The sequence below is a fragment of the Cibotium barometz genome, chromosome 63 (assembly GCF_041138505.1).
Source record: "Cibotium barometz isolate CiBa-2024 chromosome 63, ASM4113850v1, whole genome shotgun sequence".
NCBI lineage: Eukaryota > Viridiplantae > Streptophyta > Polypodiopsida > Cyatheales > Cibotiaceae > Cibotium > Cibotium barometz.
This window is the reverse complement of record NC_141108.1, coordinates 29,872,603-29,892,718: the sequence shown is the minus strand read 5'-3', so window position 1 is coordinate 29,892,718 and position 20,116 is coordinate 29,872,603.

The window sequence follows — 20,116 nt, the reverse complement described above, 5'->3', positions numbered from 1 at the left end:
TTTCACTCTCTTTCTAGCTTCTTTATCTCTCTAGGTTCTTGTCGAACATTTGAGTTTTTCTTTTACTCCATTCTTTTCTAAATTTGGTTCCTTCATAGACACTTCTACCCTTATTTATCATTAACTTATCTTTAATCCGATTTCTAAAGAGATAAATGCCATTAGTAGGGGCATTTTATCTCTAAAAAGATTAGGCCTTTACTGGTTTTTAGGTCGTATTCACATTGCTTCTTTATGATAATTTGTTAGGGATGCTAATCTAGAATAATCCCATTATTTTATTAACTCTTCTAAAGATTTCTATGGGCAAAATTTAGTGTATGAGTTTACATGCACAATTGTGTATTTGACTTACACCTTTTTAGGCATGCTTGAACCATCTTTCTAGGCTTAGCCTCTTTTATTTAAAAAAAAACTAAGTCTAAGGCTACATTTAGAGTCTCTTCTAAGCTAAAAAATAACACTTCACAACTAGGGTAAAAGACTTTAAAAATCTAGTTAGAATGGGAATAACATCCATCTTATGTGCATTTTCAATGTGCACAATTAGAGGATTTGACCCCACACCAGAATCTTCTAAATACATCCAATTTAATTGATTTTGGGCTAAAATCAATGACTAAGATAACTTGTGGTCTTAGTTTAACAAAAAGATCAAAAAGGAGGATAAAACAACCTATGATCTTAGTTTAACAAAAAGATCAAAACTATTTTTGAAAGGGGGATAAAATAACCTATGGCCTTCTAAATCCATTTGATTCGATTTAATCTTGGGCTAAATTCAATGACTAAAATATTGTATGGTCTTAGTAGTGGGTAGCTTGATCTACATAACAATTACTAGGCCAAATCTGGGCTATATTGTTGGACTTGTGAATCAGTTTACTTTTAATGCACCTAAAAACTCCAATTTTTATACCCAAAATAATGACCCTTTATGGCTTCAATGATTTCAAACAACTAAGATTATTATATCTCTATCCAAGTCAAAATTAAGGTATGCTTCTAAGGCTTCCTAGAAAGATTGTCAAAACATAGTCTATGATTTTTATCATAAAGTTCACTATAGTTAATTTTTATGCATATGTTAAAATAAGATATCCCTTACAAAGGGTTGTTATTTGCAATTGCTAAATCTAATGTTGATTGCACATACCTGACAATAGAATTAGAAATATTGAATTGCACAATAATGGGTTTCTATGGTCACAAAGGTCATATTTAATTGATTTAAATATTAATTCTATTTACTGCTAATTGACATAGAGGTAAAAATATTTGAAATTAAAATACAAGAACTCAATTATACAAAAAGGACTATTGTTCTTCCAAAAATTCAAAAATATAAACAAGGGTTAAATCACCTACTTGTAGAATTGTAAAAGCTTGAGGTTGATGTCATGTAGGGTGTTGAGAAGGCCTCCATTTCTCTCAAGAAACCCACACATCCTTCTGCTTCTAGGGAATTGAGAAGGCCTCCAATTCTCTCAAGAAACCCATGCATCCTTTTGCTAGGGAATTGAGAAGGCCTCCAATTCTCTCAAGAAACCCATGCATCCTTCTGCTAGGGAATTGTGTCCCACAAGCTCCCAAACGTGAAGTAAATGCAAAAAAAGAACTAGGCTAGCTTCTATCTATATTGGTTAGTTCTTAATGTACATGTTATAAGAGAGGCACTGACAAGATTATGATAGCATAGAAGGGCTCAAAAGTAGGCATGGAGATTTGAAGCACATGGGACCCCTTTTATAGATGATATCTCTTGATAGAACAATCCGAAGCTGACCAAGACTATATCCTCAAGCTCTTGTAGACTGGTGTGGTGCTAGCCACCACCTTATTAAATTGGGCATAGTTGGATAGGACCATTGAAGTGTTGGGTTTTGGTGATAGGTTACACGCCAAGAAGGTGTGAGCGAAAGCCAACAAAAGAGCACTTTAGGTAGAGGAGAATGAAAACAAGGACCAAATAAAGGTTCACAATCACCAAAAAGCCTACAAAAGAACACTCTACACAAGGGGTAGAGGAGAATGTCTCGAAGATACACAAACTCCTAAAACCAAGAAAGAAAAAAAGGTACACAAACTAAAGAGGCCAAGTCTAATCCTCAAGACAAGTGAAAGAGGCCTGAATAAAGCATAAATCCAAGGGAGGTAAAAGCAACACAATGCACAAGCATTGACACTAAGGACCCAATTTATACAAACCTTGCTACAAGTGCTCAAAAGAAAATTCACTCTTGCTGCATGGGAAAAAACAATGGGAACCTACTAGTGATCCAAGAAATATCAAATAAAGAAATAAGGTCTAACACCTCATTGGTGCAATTGAAAGTTAAATCAAAGCACACCGACCCGACCCACCACCCCAAGATAAGAATAAGAGCCTTAGTAAAAAACACTCTCAAGAGACCATGCTCAAATTGGTCAAAGTGTACTGTGTCACTAGTTCACATTGAAGCATATCTTGTTAGGCTGAGAGAATTCCCCAAAACCAACTAGAAGAGGAGTAACACTTTTCTTTTTAAGAGGAAGAGGCACTACCTACCAAAACCGATCCATTAAACATGATGCCATATGGGAACCTCCAATGTCTTCACAAGATTCTTAACAAGTCTTAGTAAACATACTAAGGGGTCCTTCAGTGCCATTGTTCACACTGAGCACCACATTGGGTACTCTTGAGAATGATGAAAATCAAAATAAGGAAAACTATGCTTTAGACCAACTCTTTGTGAATAAATCTGGGAATAAAGATTCAATGCCTCCATCTCAAAGTGAATGGGAAACTAAAATTGAAACTTACACATCCATGATAGTTAACAAATTTATATTTAGAGATTTACCTAGTCCTTCATCTAATCACCAAGATAACCAATAAGTAATTATAATAGCATGTAACCTTGTGCACGAATACCACCTCAGCATGTTGATCGATGAGCCAGTATAGAGAGGTGGTAGCTTAAACATAAGCTGACCAAGCACAAAGACTAGATGCTCGACACCAATTATGTTGATTAAATGCAGGTGTAGAAAGCAATATTCTTGCCACAAGTAATACAAAGCTTCACAATAGCTTGCATAGCCTTGTGTAGGCATATCTTGGTGTAGCAACAATAATAGAAGCAGTGATACACGACCAAATACAAGATGATAAAACACAGTAGAACTCTCATAATATCATAGACCGTCTACACAAGAGATTCAAAACAAGGAAAACTAATTTCCTTAGTTGCAAATTCTTTGTGGCGGTTAAGTTTATGCTGGATGTAGACTTACTTCTGGGATGGGAATGGATTATTTCTATCAGTGCAAAACTATGATTCATTAGCAATATGATAACTGTGAATATCCTGGCAGGAATTTAGATCTTGGGGAGACACATCACTTGCTATTCAAATGGATTAAAATATAAACTTCAATTATTACCCTGAGCAAGATAGCATAAAGCTATAAATAAAATAAACACATGAGTGAGTATTAGGTGCAATCTATCCCCCCTCAAGAAGTGTCGGCATCCGCCGAGTATTTATGCTTTATTAATAAAAATAGCCCATATGCCAAAAATAGATGCATGCTTATGCATGGGCTCGCCCTTTACAAAATGGGGGTTGCTTTTAACACAAGCTTAGATAGATTCTTCCTATCTAAACCACTAAAGAAAAATTACATAAAGAACTCCAAGGGCTAATTCACGTGCAACAAAAATCAATAAGTTTACGCCCAAGTATAACAAAAGTGGGCGGCTAAATAGGTCCACGCCCAAGTACATCAAAAGTGGGCGGCCACCAACGATACAAAATCTCATAGTAGATACTACGGCCAAGTACATCAAAAGTGGGCGGCCACCAACGATACAAAATCTTGTAGTAGATACTACGGCCAAAATACAAAAATGAGAACCGTCTCGGTAATAGCTCATGCCATATCACCGCCATCACGTTCGAGCCATTCCATCTTACGATAAAGCTCGTCAATCTCACCAACCTACATAGGTTGTCCATTCAAACACATTACAAATTAGAAACACATGCTAAAAGTAAACAACAACACACAAGCATTAAATCCAATACTTAGTTCCAGCCATCCCTAATTTCATATATCCTACACATGGAATATTCGAAATCACCCAAGTGCCATGCTACAAACATAGTGGTAATTAGGCATCCCTAATTAACCACAGAAGGAAAGACGGACAAACTGTAACATCCCTCTTGCTCGGGATAGCAACTATCCTTAGTTGCATCATATCAACTGGCTCGTGTTGAAGGTAAGATTAGGTGAGGTCAGAATAGGCGTGAAAAACCACTTAGGCAACCATTTAGCATTTTTGTAGGGATGATTTTTAAAGGTCAAAAGATATCTATTATACATTGTACGTGTGTGAGTGGTAGTGGTTTCATGCCTAGTAATAGCGTCAGGTTGAAGTTCTTCTACCTGGTCAATAAGACTAGGAGCTTCCTCATATACAGGATGTGTAAGAAGTGGTCCCCTATAAGGTCTCAAAAGACTTATATGGAAAGAATTATGAATTCTCTAATGAGAGGGAAGTGAAAGCCTATATGCTAGGTCATTAATCTTATGAGTAATTTGAAAAGGACCATAAAAACGAGGAGCTAACTTAACAACAAGGTTAGTCTCAAAACTTTTAAGACATCCCTTTTCAACACAAAGTAAAACATATTGACCTACTTGAAAAACCATGTGCTTTCTTTTCTTATTATCATGTTTAGTATATTTCTCTTGTGCTTTAGAAATAACATTACGAACATGATCATCATGAATAGAAGTAAAATCAAATAGTAGTGAATTGATCTGCAACTTCAATAGTGTGTGATAAATGAGTGATAGGAGTAGGTAAAACTTTGCCATACACAATTGCAAAAGGTGCTTTTCCAATGGATGAATGTGGTGTGTTATTATATGCAAATTGTAAAATATGAATATACTTATCCCATTATTTAGGTTGTGATGAAACATATGCACAAAGTAAATCCAATATTGTGCTATTTTTCACTTTAATTTGACCATTAGATTTAGGATGAAATGCAATGGAAAAATCTAATTTGGTGCCTAGATTATCAAACAATGTAGTCCAAAAATCACTACAGAACTAAGAATCTCTATAAAAACAATCACTTGTGGTAAACCATGATGTGTGAAAATTTGTTTAACAAACAATTGTGCAGCTTGATGTGCAGTAAGAGTCTTTTTACAAGGAAGAAAACATGCATGTTTGCTAAATCTTTCAACAACAATAGTCCAAATCATGTCATTATGGCTTGCAGTCATGAAAAAACCAGTGATAAAATCCATAGAAATCTGTTCCCAAAAGGAGTCTTAGGAATTAGAAGAGGCATAAGAAAACCAAGTTTCTTACCCTTGTAACTTTTGACTTTTTGACAAACATCACATTCAGAAACAAATCTAGCTACATCATATTTCATTTTAGGCCAATAAAAGTCACTAGAGATGGTGGAAAGTAGATGAAACACCTCGATGCCCCACATAAGGTGGCTAATGTAATTCCTCTAGAATAGAATGTTTAAAGGGTAGAGTAATGCATAATCTTTTCTGAAAGAAAAGATATCTATCATCATAGGAATACTCAACAAAAAGGGCTCCAATGATTTTCTCTCAATCTAGACCAAATGTCACTAAAGTTAGGGTCTTGGTCATAAGTCTCACGCATAGAATTAAAATATGTATTCTCAATCACAGATATATTTTGAATGAAAGGTCTTCTAATCAAAGTGTCAACAACTTCATTTTCTTTACCAAGGTATTGAATTTCACATGACGTAAAAATGTGCATTAAATATCTGAAATCCAATGGTAACAACATACTCCCTGATCTTGGTTGACCATACTCTAGGTGCCTTCTTCAAACCATACAAGGCTTTGCATAACCTATACACAAAATCTGGGTGTGCATCACTCTCATAACCTTATGGCTACAACATATATAATTTCTTTAAATCACCATGCAAGAAACCATTCTTTACATACATCTGATGTAAAGAATAACCCTTTGCTATAGCCATATCTGAAATCCAATGGTAACAACATACTCCCTGATCTTGGTTGACCATACTCTGGGTGCCTTCTCTTCAAACCATACAAGACTTTGCATAATCTATACACAAAATTTGGGTGTGCTTCACTCTCATAACCCAATGGCTACAACATATATAATTTTTCTTTAAATCACCATGCAAGAAACCATTCTTTACATACATCTGATGTAAAGCGTAACCCTTTGCTATAGCCATAGCAATGATAGCTCTAAATTCTCGCAACTTGGCTAGATGTCTCATCATAGTTAATGCCATACGTCCCTTGACAACAACCAATATCGCCTTATACCTTGTCATGATCCATCTGAGTTATGCTTGACCTTATACACCCACTTACATTCAATTGCATTCTTTTCCTTAGGAAAAGGCACTAAATCCCATGTTGCATTTACATCATCTCCTTATCCATGGCATCTTACCATTTTTTATTTCTAAGTGCCTACTCAAAATAAGTAAGCTCTAACTCCTGTATTGCTTTGACCATGTAAGCATATAACGATGGGTTATATGTCCATCATATCTCAAGCTATCAACATGATATCTAATCCTCATAAATTTGCATACACTTGGATCACTACCAGGTGTCCTCAAACTAGCTCTAGTTTTCCTTGTGCCGCCCACCACTGATAAAATGCCAAGCTTCTCATCAAGGCTTTATTCGGAGCCACTAGAGTCACCATCCACATATGAGTGACCTATTAATAGATCAAGCACAAAAAGGTTGATCTACCTTTTCTCTCCCTTTTCTTGATACATGTGTACTTTCATCTATTCTCAACCTACTTGATCTTGGACTAACACTGGATTCACTGCTAGAGGACTCTCTAGGTCCACTAAGAACCTGTGATGACTACTGCTCTACATGTGGGGCAGCATCATTACTCTTTACATCTATATCTTTTGTTGCCTTCACTAGTACATACCAACTACTTACCTCATCAAAGACAATATCTTTGATTACTTGCATCTCACAAGTGGTAGGGTTATAGCATCTGTAAATGGTCTAATAAAATATTTATGGTGATTCCCATTCCAAAGGCATGTGGCAAAACAAGCTAAAATGGATTCCCTATGAATTCACTTCACATATATACTAAGACATTAAGCAGTAATAATAGGCCACTTGTGATTTCTACAATCACTCACATAAATTCCCACCTTGTTTGCTAACTTTATCATTTACTAACTAACCTTCCTCATTCCTTCTGTAGGAACAATGACCATTGGAAATTTATGCAACATCATCAACAAAATAGATTCTCAGTTCTCCCCATAGCAAAGTTTTCTACTCGATCACGAGGACATGATAATAGGAAGGGAAAAATGTTAACCCATTTTGGGGTTAATAGAAGTTACCACTATAATTCTACATCAAATAGCAAAGATGGAGATATCAAAAGCATGTATGATCAATCTATGAAGCAAAGATGCCAAATCTATAGCTTGGAAACGGGTGCTCATAAATGGTCTGACAAAATATGTATGGTGCTTCTGGCTCCAAGAACATGTGGCAATAAGCTAGAATGGATGCCTTGTGAATGTACTTCACACAAATACTACATCACCCATAGTCACCCGACTAAGGAGGAGAAAACCATAAAGAAAGCCTAAGAAGTTTCTTCTCCCCATGGAGACCAATCTTCACTAGCTTTGCTATATTGAGACTGATCTTCACTAGCTTTGCTATATTGAGGCCATGGATTCACATATGAGACATACTCTAACATACAATGGGAAGATGACCTAAGCAAGATCACTCTTTATTCAAAATAACAATGGCACGATTTCTTGAGCATTTGAGTTATTGCTTACTTTATACTTATTTGTTTTCCAATAGCCATAAAATAAGGGTTTTCAATGTTAACTTGATGTTGAGTTCTTGTAAGGGTAAAACTAATAGAGTGAATGAAGTAATGCATATGAGAAACTCTAAAGAGACTGTGTGCTTACAAACCACCAACCTCAAAAAATTGTGCAAGGATTATTGATTAAGATGAGGCCCACTTTACACTGGGGAACCGATGTTGACTCGCCGATCAACCTATACAATTGAAGGTTGTTGCTAGGAGTTACACTCATGTGTGCATAAATGTGGGACATGTTTATATTTTATTACTTTTCAGTTAAAGGGGAAAGGCTAAGGGGGAAACAAACCAACATTGGTGTGAGCATGGGACTCCTATAAGCAACATAAGCAATCACTTGGTGATTCTGCCTATCATACAAGGCTTATTTACCAGGTATAAAAGGGCTTGGTGGTCTACGAAGAAAGAAAACTTAGTCGCCCCAAAAGATAATGGTGAAACTTCTTAATAGTGTAGACCATGGCTAATCCCTCTCTCTCGGTCATAGTGTAGTTCATCTCAGCTTCATTAAGTTGGCGGCTAGCGAAACTGATGGGGAAATCCATCTTGTGTTCTCCTGGTTATTGGGCCAGCACACATCCAATAGCAAAGGCTGAGGCATCAATATGGATGTAGAAGATGACATCCCAATTTGGGGTCTGAGAATTGGGGCACTTGCCAAGGCTTTTTTGAGCGTAGTGTAGGCCCATTGGAATTCTTTAGTCCACTCAAAGACAATGAGGAGTCTGTAAAGAGGTCGAGCAATATTAGCGTACATAAAAATGAATCACCGATGTGTCCCATAAAGCGTAGAGATTCCCTGCCTAGAGACAATGTGTCCCAGGATCACTTTGTGTTGCTGAACCGAAAATTGGCATTTCAGGGTTCAACAAGATACGGTATAGCTTGCACTTTTCTAGCACCTTATGCAAACATGCAAGGTGCTCCTTGTAGGAGGAATTGACGAAGAGGTCATCCATGAAGACCTCAAGGAATTTTTGAAGATATTCCTTGTAAGCCATACACATAAGGCATTGGAAGGTTTCGGGTGCATTGGTCAGCCCGAAGGGTATGAATCGGTATGCATATGTGCCCCATTCAGTGGTGGCAAAGGTTGTTTTGTGTTGTCTTTAGGGTAGATCAGCACCTGATTCTATCCAGAGAATCCATCGAGGAAGCTGTAGGCTTCCTTTCCGCCTACTTGTTCTAGCACATGTTCCGTAAAAGGTAAGCGATAGTAGCGGTCCCTTATGGTAGCGGCATCATTGACCTTTTGAGGTCGATGCACAATCTGACTTTTCCGTTTGTTTTAGGCACTATCATGATGGGTGATACCCACTCCGTATGCTCAATTTCATAGATGAATCCAGCATCAATAAATCTCTTGATCTCTTCACGGACAATCTTGGAGTATTTTGGGTTCATTCGATAATCTCGTTGTTTGACGAGCTTGGCTCCATCAACCATTGGAATGGTGTGCTGGACCACTTCTGGAGGTACACCCTTCATGTTAGTGTACTTCCAAGCGAAGCGATCCTAGAACTCAGTCAGTAGAGTGATAAGCTTGGTCTCTTCTTCTATAGAGAGATCTTCTCCAATAAATACCGGCCTCGGGTCTTCACCCGAGCCTGCCAAATTGATTTCCTTGACCTAGATGGACCATCATAAGAGGTCCCGGTTGCCCACTATCAGGCCTTTGATCTGAATCATATTGGACAAATCGGTCAGCCATTTGGAAGGTCTTAAAATTTTTGGGTACTTGTCTTGTCTCTTCTACTTTAGCACTTTTCTCATCAACTATCCTTTTGGTTTTTTTTTCAACAAATGCTAACTTCTTGTTGCATGCTTTGCATGCTAAGTGGCAAACCTTTTCTGAGTCTAGTTTGGGTTCAGTGGGTTTTGCTAGTTGTGGGATGGTAGTGTGGACCAAGATAGAGCTTTTTATTACAAACTCATTTTGCCACAATTTATTGACACATATTTCAACCAATGAGTGTCTGAATCATTCTGGCCCAGGGAATCCCTCAGGCCTATGTGTTCTATGGGAGTGTACTCCCAAATGGCTTTGATCTAATAGCCTTTTCAAGTTCTTGGGTGGTGGCGACATCACGCAAGTATGCTGAACTGAGCATGTATAACGATATAATCTCCTGCCCGTTTGCTATAAACAAACCTTGTACTACCAGTGCGTCTAGGCAAAATGTCCAGGGTAGCAAGGATATGCATCCAATTCTTAGAGTCTTCAGGCTCTGGAAGCGGTGCACACCCCTCACTCTCCCTTTCATCTTCAAGTGTCTTATAGCATGTCTGGCACAAATGGACTTCAGTGGATTACAATGTAGTAATAGAGTCCTCTGCGAGAATGGTTTGCCGCTCATGGGGTGGACCTTCCATGTGCGTAGAATGATCTTGAATGTTAGATCTTTTCGCCAAATGTATATGTGGTCGGTATCCCAATCATGAATCATTTTTTACTCTCTCATGAATGGTCTGCCAAGGATGCAACCGTAAGAGACTAGATGACATCCACAATTCATCACCATGAAAGTGTGGCGGTAAGTGGTTCCCATGATCTTAATCTTAAGATCCCTCAGTAGACCAATGGGTCTAGCGGTGGCTCCATTAGCAAGTTTAACTAGTAAAGTGGTGTTATCCAAGGTGGGGGCTCCCCATTTTTCCCAGCATTATTTTGTAACAATGCTCAATCTTGCTCCTCCATCCAAGATTGCTATAACTTGGTGGCCATCGAAGGTTATAGGCAAGGCTGCATCGAGTTCATCACCTTTAAAGTACTGTTCGAGATTATTCACTCTAACCGTAGGGGTCCCAGTTACCTTATGGGGTATACGAAATTCTTCTTCCTTAGATTCAGTAGAGCTATCAGGCTCTATGGTTTCATACATGCTAGCCTTGAGGCGTCCTTCCATCCAATCCTTCAAATCATTCCATAGGCTTGAGCTACTTTGGAGCAAAGTGCCGATAGGGATTTGGACCTGAGAAGAGAGGAAGAGAGACATGCGATGTCTCTTGGGACCAGGGTTGTTTCGTGAGAAAGGTCGGTTTGGCTCAGTCTTAAGCTCTTTTGTGTGTAAGGGATAGGAGAACGGGGATCTCGGTGCTCATTCCCCTAAGATGGTCATCTCCCAGCAGGTTTCTAAGATATTCAGCTACCCTCTTTCCTTGTTGGGGGGTAGTTGCTGCAGTAGTGGAAGCTGCAGTAATGGAAGCTGCTGCTTCCGTTAACCTTTGTGGGAGTGGTTGGTCTAGAAGCTCTTCAGGATATACCTGAGCGTCATCAATAGGTCTAAGGTTAGAGACCGATGGGCATGGTTCAAGGTAGGTGGTGCAAGAGTCTCTCCTTTTCCTCAAGGGGGTTAGAATACTCAGTGAGATTTTTTGGTACTTGGCACGTGTCAATAGGTTCTCTAGCTTAGGCAGCAGTGCGTAGCAAATCTTCCTCTTCAGATGAAGAAGTCGATGCATGAGTTGTAGTACCGTCTTTCGAATTGCTCTTGATAACCACTGGGCTCTCTCCCTTACCAATCTTGGTGGCTTTATTTCGTGAGTGCCGAGTCACTCGTGCTTGTTCAGGGGCTCTTGCTCTACAGCGGCATGTGTTGGGGCTCTTTGTTGGTTTTTCAGTTTTATTACTATGTTGAGAGGGACTGCTCGGATGAACCCATCTCTAACACTCAGCAGGTTAAGGCTAGTGCTAGGATTACCTTCATGAACCTTTCCTATCATTCCCGATCTTAGTGGCAATCTTTATATATATGATCAATACCACACCCTACACATAATGGGGTCATGGAAGGAGCACCTATAGAGGTATTTTCCATTCCCTTCCTGTTAGGACACTCAACCACTTGGTGAGGTCCCGCACAATCATAGCACTGTATGGGTGGTCGCTTTGTCATCCGATTTATGTCTCTGGCCCACGGTGCTGGGGCTGCTAAGTACACGGGGTACATTTAATATCCCTCCATAACATGAAGGTTTGTGAGGGTGGGCTTGTAGGCTCTTGGGTTTCATAGATAGGAACCTCTTAAATTTATCCCTCGTTTACGCCTTCAAAGATTTCCGTCAGGGTTAGCCGACAAACTGGTGCAACTCTTGCCAAATAGGGGTTGAGGTGGAAGAACTACGAGTGGTAAGGGCATTTCAGGTACCCTTAGGATTCCTCTTTGGGCCACTTCTTGGCCAGGTTGAGGTACATTATGAAGTGCAAGTGCTGGCAAGGCTAGCAGTTGCCTAGGGTTAGTGGGCAATGCCTAAGGTAGGGCTCTAGCAAAGGAAGTATTTTGATGATAGCAGTTGGATACCTCATGATTGCCCCATTTCATGCAATATGTACAGTAGAGGCTAGGGCAGGGTATTAGATGTGGACACTCCGTGCCGGTATGGTTGGCTTGATAGGTTGGGCACCATACAAGTTCTCTCCTAGGACAAAGATGAGGTTGGCCTCCCTGGTTCTAACCTTTGCCGGTTCTCCATTATTGGGTCATTTGCTACATTAATGTAGTGGCAGGCCAATTTCTCAACAGTTTGTCCTAACGTGAATTCGTTGTTTTTCCCATCAAGCATTGTGGTTGTAGTCTTGAAGGAAGCTTCTGATGCGACTTCGTGGAGTTCTTGGGAATGGGTTCACTTTAAATTGTCCTCAAAATCCATAGCACTCCTGCAACATTGCTCACAAAGGAGGTATGGCCAAAGGCATACAATGAGTTATGTAAGGGCATGTCATCAAGACCCTCTAGAAATCTCCCTATTAACCTTTTGTTAGAGAACTTCTCTTGCACTGTAGCGTGAGTGGAGATATCTAACTTTGTTAATGTAGTCTCTGATGGTTTCTCCCTCCTTCTACCTTACGTTATGCAGCTGCTCAACTTGGCTCCATCTGGTACCTTGGTGACAATATCCAACCTTGAAATCCTCTTTTAAAGCTTCAAAGGTAGCCTTGTCCTCAGCCTTCAAGGACGGAACCATTGGCCTGCCTTGCCATCAAGGGTAAGGCTGAAGGCGCTCACCTTGACTTGATCTTTAACATGGCCAAAGGCATCGCAAATTTGATTACACATCTCTAAATGTGGGATTGGATCTCTAGTCCCATCAAATTTTGTGATAAGCTTTGAGATGTTAGCAAGTTTATTCTGCTCTAACCTTGGTGCTAATGCACGTTGCACTGGTGCTAGAGGTGCGATACCAGCAGCCACCCCCTCCCTATTTCCTTGGCCAATCTTAACATTTCTGGTGTTAGCCCTGCCATGGATGGAGTAGGAGCGGATTGTAGAGAAGGGTTGGTGGAGGAGCGAGGCCAGGAGGATAATATGCCATCAGAGGCCCCTATCTGATAGGTGGGTTTAGATGTGCCCCTTGTGGTCCCATGTGGTATCCTGGAGGGTAGACTCCCTGTGGTGAGTATTGCTAATACACAGGTGGACTCGGTTGATGTGAGGGGCGTGGGTAGACCCTTTCCCTTTGGTGCGACGTTCCTGGTCCCTGAGATGATGAACCTGGCCCTGGGTTTTGCATAGGTCCTTGGGCCCTATACTGATCTACTATACCTGAAACGGGCACAGCTCTCCTCCTCCAGATTGGTGGTTCTGTCTAGGTCTCTTGGCTTTCACTTAGTCCTACTTCTGCTATAGGATCTAGAGAAGGAGTGGGCTTACTTTCTTGGGGTTGGTCCATGCCCCTCACCTTGGGTTGTGGTTCTTTTGACTTAGTATTTCCCAGGATAAAATTACAAAATTTCAAAACAAGGCTTCTCTACAAATGATTGGGAGAGGTAGGAGCTTGCTCTCGGACAAATGGTATATCCATACACTAAAGTTCTGACTCTCCTGTTTTGAGGTCTGGAGTCCCTTGTCCTGTACTTGGTGGTCTTCACTTTCACTGGTATTGTCAAAGACAAGCACCATTTAACTCCACTCGATATTGATTGATGGGTTCGATCTTATAAGAAAAGGAGTGTCTTGAGAGTTTGCTTTGTCAAAGAGAGGGTTATTTTGCACCAATCTACCCGATCGTAGGTGCATGGAAATATGGAATCATTGTGCAGAACCCCTCTGTGAAAAAGGTTTGTTTTTTGTTTTTTATCTTTTTGGGTGAAATGGGATGGGCGTATACTTGGGAATGAATGGGCATATGCTTCAAAATGTGAAACGAATGGGCATTTGCTTCCAGAATGGCACGGCGTATGCTTTGGAGATGAAAGGAGGAACAGACGTTCGCTCAAGAGAAGAAGGGAACAGGCGTTCAAATTTAAACCAGACTGGAATGGGCGTGTGCTTTAGAAATGAAGGATGGAACGAACGTTCAGTTCAGGGTAGAAGGGAATGAGTGTTCGAATTAGGGGTCTAGAGTGGAACGGGCATGGCGAACTTGCCACAGTTCACTTCAGGAGGGTAGAAGGGAATGAGTGTTCGAATTAGGGGTCCAGAGTGGAACGGGCATGGCGAACTTGCCACAGTTCGCTTCAAAAATAGAATGGAACGGGCATTCACTCACAGCAGGGAAGGAACGAATGGTCGCTTGCGAGTCAAGAATAGGAGAAAAGACGCGGGCGTGGCAGTTGCAAAACTGAGATCTGGCATGAGCGTTCAAATAAGAAGGGAACGAATGTGGCATGTTCAAAACGGTCATGGGACTTCTGGAGGAATAGACGTGGCACTGTCAAGTATGGAAATTTTTCAAGATTTGGGGATTTATGGCTACAGGTCTGACAGCCTCCCTTGAATATTCTATGACAATACATTTTACCCTCTGGATTGAATGCAATTAAATGCAAATATTTTATTTTTAATGTACCTGCCACTTTTAGGCAAAAGATTTGGCTGGATTTGCTCTATTGAGGAAAGGAACGGACGTGGCAGATGTGCCACGACCATGGCCTGGTAAGTGAACGGGTGCGGGCTTCTCAGAAACCTTGCAGAATGTAGTTTCGCCCAGTTTTTTCCTCAATCGCTTGTTGATTCAAGTGTTTTCCTAGTATGTTTTGGTGTTTTTATTTTAATAGATGGTTAGAGCTAATCTTTAACTACCTATTGGTGCCTATAATACATGATTAGAACTAATAAATTGAGATTAATTAGATGATTAAGCTAGAATGCAAACATAAGAAAAAAACATAGAAAATTAAGATTTTACTTAAATGTTAAGGGTAAGGTAAGGGCACTCACTTGGTTCTCCCGCTCTCGCTGAAGACTCGAATGCTCGAATGCTCGATTAACAACCAAAGCTTCGGGTAATCGTCACATCAAGAAACAAAACAAAACAAAACAAAATTAAACAACCAAACGGTGGATTTGCACTCCAACCAGGCTAATCAAAGACTTTAGCAAATGAATAGAGTGGAGGACCCTTAGCCAAATGCCTTCACCGGCAGTAGTGCCAAAGATGTTAAGGAGAACATACTACCTTGCATATACGGGAGAAAGAAGAGAGGAAAGATGCATGCAAGAGTCGAATCCGAAGAATAGCACTTGGCCAACTCTATGAGGGTTAACTCCTCGATGTGAAGCTGCTAGGGGCTCACTCAACACTCTCCTTGTGTCACCCAAGAAAAGATCCAATGCTAGGTAGAGAGCAAGAGGGAAGGAGCTATGGAGATCTCAAACTCTACCTCATGCCACTAGTATGCAAAAGGACATGGTGGATAGGAAAGAGAAGGTATAAAAGGAGAGAAAGGAGAGCATTACCATTCCTACTCACACACCACCTACAATAAAACATGTAAGCAAGCAAGAACACAAGAAAGCATGCAGCCACAAGCTCACAATGAGAGAAAGAGAGAGACGAAAGCCTCAAGTGAGACAATCCCTTTTCATATTCCATAAAATGTCTTATATACATGAGCTCATATTTACAATGTCCGGCTGCCCATTTACAAGTGGGGGCCCAAAACTAGTCTTCCTAGTTCTTTAGCTCTATGTACATCAATTCCTCATGTGACCGACGTTACACAAGCTGTAAGCTCGGTCATCCCATGTCTCATATACAATCAGCGCATTGCACGATTACAAAAAGATAAAGTACAAGGGGTGTAGCCGCGTGAAAGGTCATGTTAACTGGAGTGGTTAACAATACTCCATATTTCGGTTAGCTTTTTGGCTTAGAAGTGGTAGTGCCTTTAAAATTTCAAGTCTCTATTCTAAGGATAGTAGCCGACCATGATCTTGGAGAGGTAATAATTTTGTGGGAAAAGCTAGAAAATAACTAAACCGCATAGATGAGGATACAACCTCACGCATTTGCTCTAAGGAAATCATTCAAAATTGGCAAAAAATATATTCACATTGGGGATTTCTAGGGATTTCATATTTACATGATTATGCAAAATTTTATGTTAATATCATGTTAACATGTTAATATCATGTTAGTATCATGTTAACATGTTCGTGAACCACCATGATCACCCTGTGTGAATATATTTTTTTGCCAATTTTGAATAAACAACCGGTCATTACCTAGGGATTACCCTGTACCGAGGTTTTGTAGAAGCCCGACAAGAGACCGACGGGTTATCATGGAAGCTTGGTGGTGGGCGGGAAGGATCAAAAGCCTGGCGAGTTATACTTTTTTTATATATACTGAACCCTTGGGGCCCAATGGGGCACATAGTTGAGGAGCAGTAGCTTGTAGCATTCTAGGAGTAGAGCAGCTAGCAGCTTACAACATTTTAGGAGTAGAGCAAACAACAGCTTACATCATTCTAGGAGTAAAGCAGTAGCAGCTTATAGCATTCAGGTGAGGCTTGTAGAGTAGGTGCATGTACGTGTGTACATAACTATTGTAGGATTTGGCAAGTTGTTGCGTATGCATCAAGCTCGTGTCATTTCCCTACTTTGGTGGGGGTTTTGACTGTAGTAAGTTAATATAAACTATAGTAAGTTTCAGCACACTGTCATGTATTTGGCAAGTGTGTGTCACTCACTTAATATAGTCATAAATATGTGAGTTTTGGGCCATTTTATCATGGTTCTTATCTCTAGGCACTCTGTCGTATTACATGGCAAGCGAGTGTCTTTAGATAAGTATGTCCATTTTGGCACTTGGTTGTATATTTGCAGGGCTAGATAGTGTCATTTTGATACTTCCCCTATCCTCTCCCTTAGGAAATGTTTGGGCATCCAGTCCTATTATTTTGATAGTGACACCTTCCCCTCTCCTCTCCCTTAGGAAATGTTTGGGCATCTCGTCCTATTATTCCACTCGATGATGTCCTTTCATCTAGCCATGAATGAGAGATGCTAGATTCAATTGGCACTTAGTCACACTATTCGGCTAGATAGTGTAATTTGCTAGTTTTTGCATGTGCTACTGGTCATATTGCTCAGCCATCTGGTGCCGTATGTTTTTTTTAAATTTTTCATGTTAAGTTGTTTTGCACTTGGTCGTATTGCTCAGCCATGTGTGTCAAACAATATTGTTTGTTGTTAATTCTTGTATATGTAATCATATACACACAGTCCAACACTTGGTCGTATTGCTCAGCCATGTGTGTCAAACAATATTGTTTGCTGTTAATTCTTGTATATGTAATCATATACGCACGGTCCAACCAATACATATAAGACACTACATGAGCTCTCTCTTGTTGAGATATCGAGCTCGTCTAGTGAGGCGGTGGACACTGATGACCCGCCTGGGGGATAGGCCCCGCACTTACACCACTGGCATGGTTGGTGAGATCTTGGGTGATATGCGGCCAGTGGGATGACAGGCTGTGTGACAGCCACTCTAGAGACTGGCATAGTTATAGCGCCAGCTCATTTAGTCGGGTTCACACTATAGAGAACCCGTGTATGTATTTGGTTGAGTACCTTTCATATTGTGTGTACTCTTATTCTTGTATATGGTGTGTTGAGTGTTGAGTAGAGAAGAAGAAGATTTTCAGCCTCTCACCTTGTGTGTTCTCTATTAGGGTTTTGTGAGTGTGTGTGTGTGCTTGCAAGAGCTCAAGCTCTCTTCCCCCCTGCATCTTTTCATGGTATCAGAGCCTGGTTCGTGCTAAGGGCTGAGCTGCAAGCAAGAGAACCACAAGAAGCGGTATGAGGGTAAGAGCTTCAATTACTCTTCCCTATTGTGTTGGTGACTACACCCTTGTCGGGAGCTCTACGGGAGGCACCGGCAAACGATCTCTGATTGAGGAGCTTTCTTCGCGGGAGTGAAGCTATAGGGCAACTATACAGCCCTACAGACTACAATTTTCGGGCCGAAAAGGCGTTTCGGGCGCGTCTGGACCTCCGTTTTTCAGAAAGCAGGCAATTTCGAGCACTGCGGGTAAGTCATCGATTCTCTGTAGAACTCTGTTTTAAGAACTGCAGGAAGACAGATTGACTGTGCAGACACTGTGGGTGCTGTAAAGAGGTCTACAGTTGCCATTGGGTGTATGTATGTGCATTGAAGTCACTGGTTGTGACATTTGAGAGTACTGCAGTACCGCTGTGCAGAAAATACAGCAGTTGTGCAGAAAAAACCAGAGTGCAGTTTCTGGTAAAATTGTGTGTTTGGCAAGATGTCTAATGATGGCATAACACAGATTGTGGCTGAGAAGCTTGACAAGAATAACTTCCATGCTTGGAGGTTCAGGTTAACGAATTTCCTGATGGGAAAAGGCTATTGGGGGACTACATAGAAGGTGAGCATGAAGAGGCACCGGAAATACCAGATATAAATCCGACTGCTGCAGATGTGAAAGAGTTTAAAGACTGGAACCAAGGAGCCAGGAAGGTTATGTATTGGCTTTCCATTAGTATACAGGACACCATGATTGGGCACATTCAGGATGCCAAGTCCCCCAAGGAGGCGTGGGACACCTTGGTAAAGCTTTATGAAACAAATACCAAGGCACGTAAGATACAGTTGAAGAATGAACTTCATACTGTGGAGAAAAAGAGCATGTCTGTGAATGACTATGCGCTGAAGATAAAGGGTATTGTGGAATCCCTTGCATCTATTGGTGTGTCAGTAGATGATGATGACAAGGTGGAAGTCTGTCTACGTGGTCTCGGGCCACAATACAAGGCGTTCAAGACGTCCATTCAGACTCGGGAAAACATTCCCAACTTTACAGATTTGGTGTCTATGCTGATTATCGAAGAGAAGAGCTTGGGTGAAGACCAACAGTCTTCACAAAGCAAAAACAGTTCAGAGCAACAGGCCTTCTACACGAGTTCAGGAAGAGGACGAGGTAGAGGAGGCAGTGGACGCGGTCAAGGAGGTGGCCGAACAGGTAATCAGAATTATGGCCAGCAGCAGCAGCAGCAACAACAGTCCCAGAATCAACAACAACAACAACAACACGCAGGTGTTATAAGAAGCAGGCTGACATGCAAAATGGGAAAGTGCAGCAAAACAACTATGCATCCTCAAGCAGAAATAATGAGGATAATGAAAGGTTGTTTGTTATGCAGCATGTTGTGAATGCCATGTCTGAAAATGTTGATGCAGCACAAAAAGATAATGTATGGTATGTGGATTCAGGCGCTTCGAACCACATGACGAGTCATGGGGAGTGGTTCAAGGAGATGAAAAACCCGGAAAGACCAGGTTTTGTGGAAACAGGGGATGACACTGCTCATCCAATTGCCCACATTGGAGATGTGCCATTGTCTATGCAGGATGGCAAAGTGAAGTACCTTGCAGATGTACTTCATGTACCGAACATAACAAAGAATCTGGTTTCAGTTGGCCAGATGATTGAGCAGGGTTTGCAGGTTCGGTTTAACCCTGATGGGTGTTATGTTGAAGATTTTAAAGACAAGTGCAGGTTGGTTGCAAAAGGCAACAGAGTGGGAAGAATGTTTACGTTGAATGTAGACATGCCTGAAATGAGTGCTGCGATGTTTGCAAATGGTTCAGGAGTTTTTGCAGACACAGACATATGGCATAAAAGAATTGGACATGTAAATGTTCAGAGATTGAAGTCTATGCAGACAAAAGGAATCGTGATAGGGCTGCCAAAATTTAAAGTGGAAGGTATGCAGAAAATATGTGAAGCATGCCAATTTGGGAAGCAAACAAAGCATGTGTTTCCACGTAACAGATATGTGAGCAGAAATGCACTAGATGTTGTGCATTCAGATGTATGGGGTGCTACGAAGACCGTGTCTATGGGAGGCTGCAGGTACTATGTCACTTTCATTGATGACCACACAAGAAAAGTGTGGGTATATTTCATGAAGGAGAAGA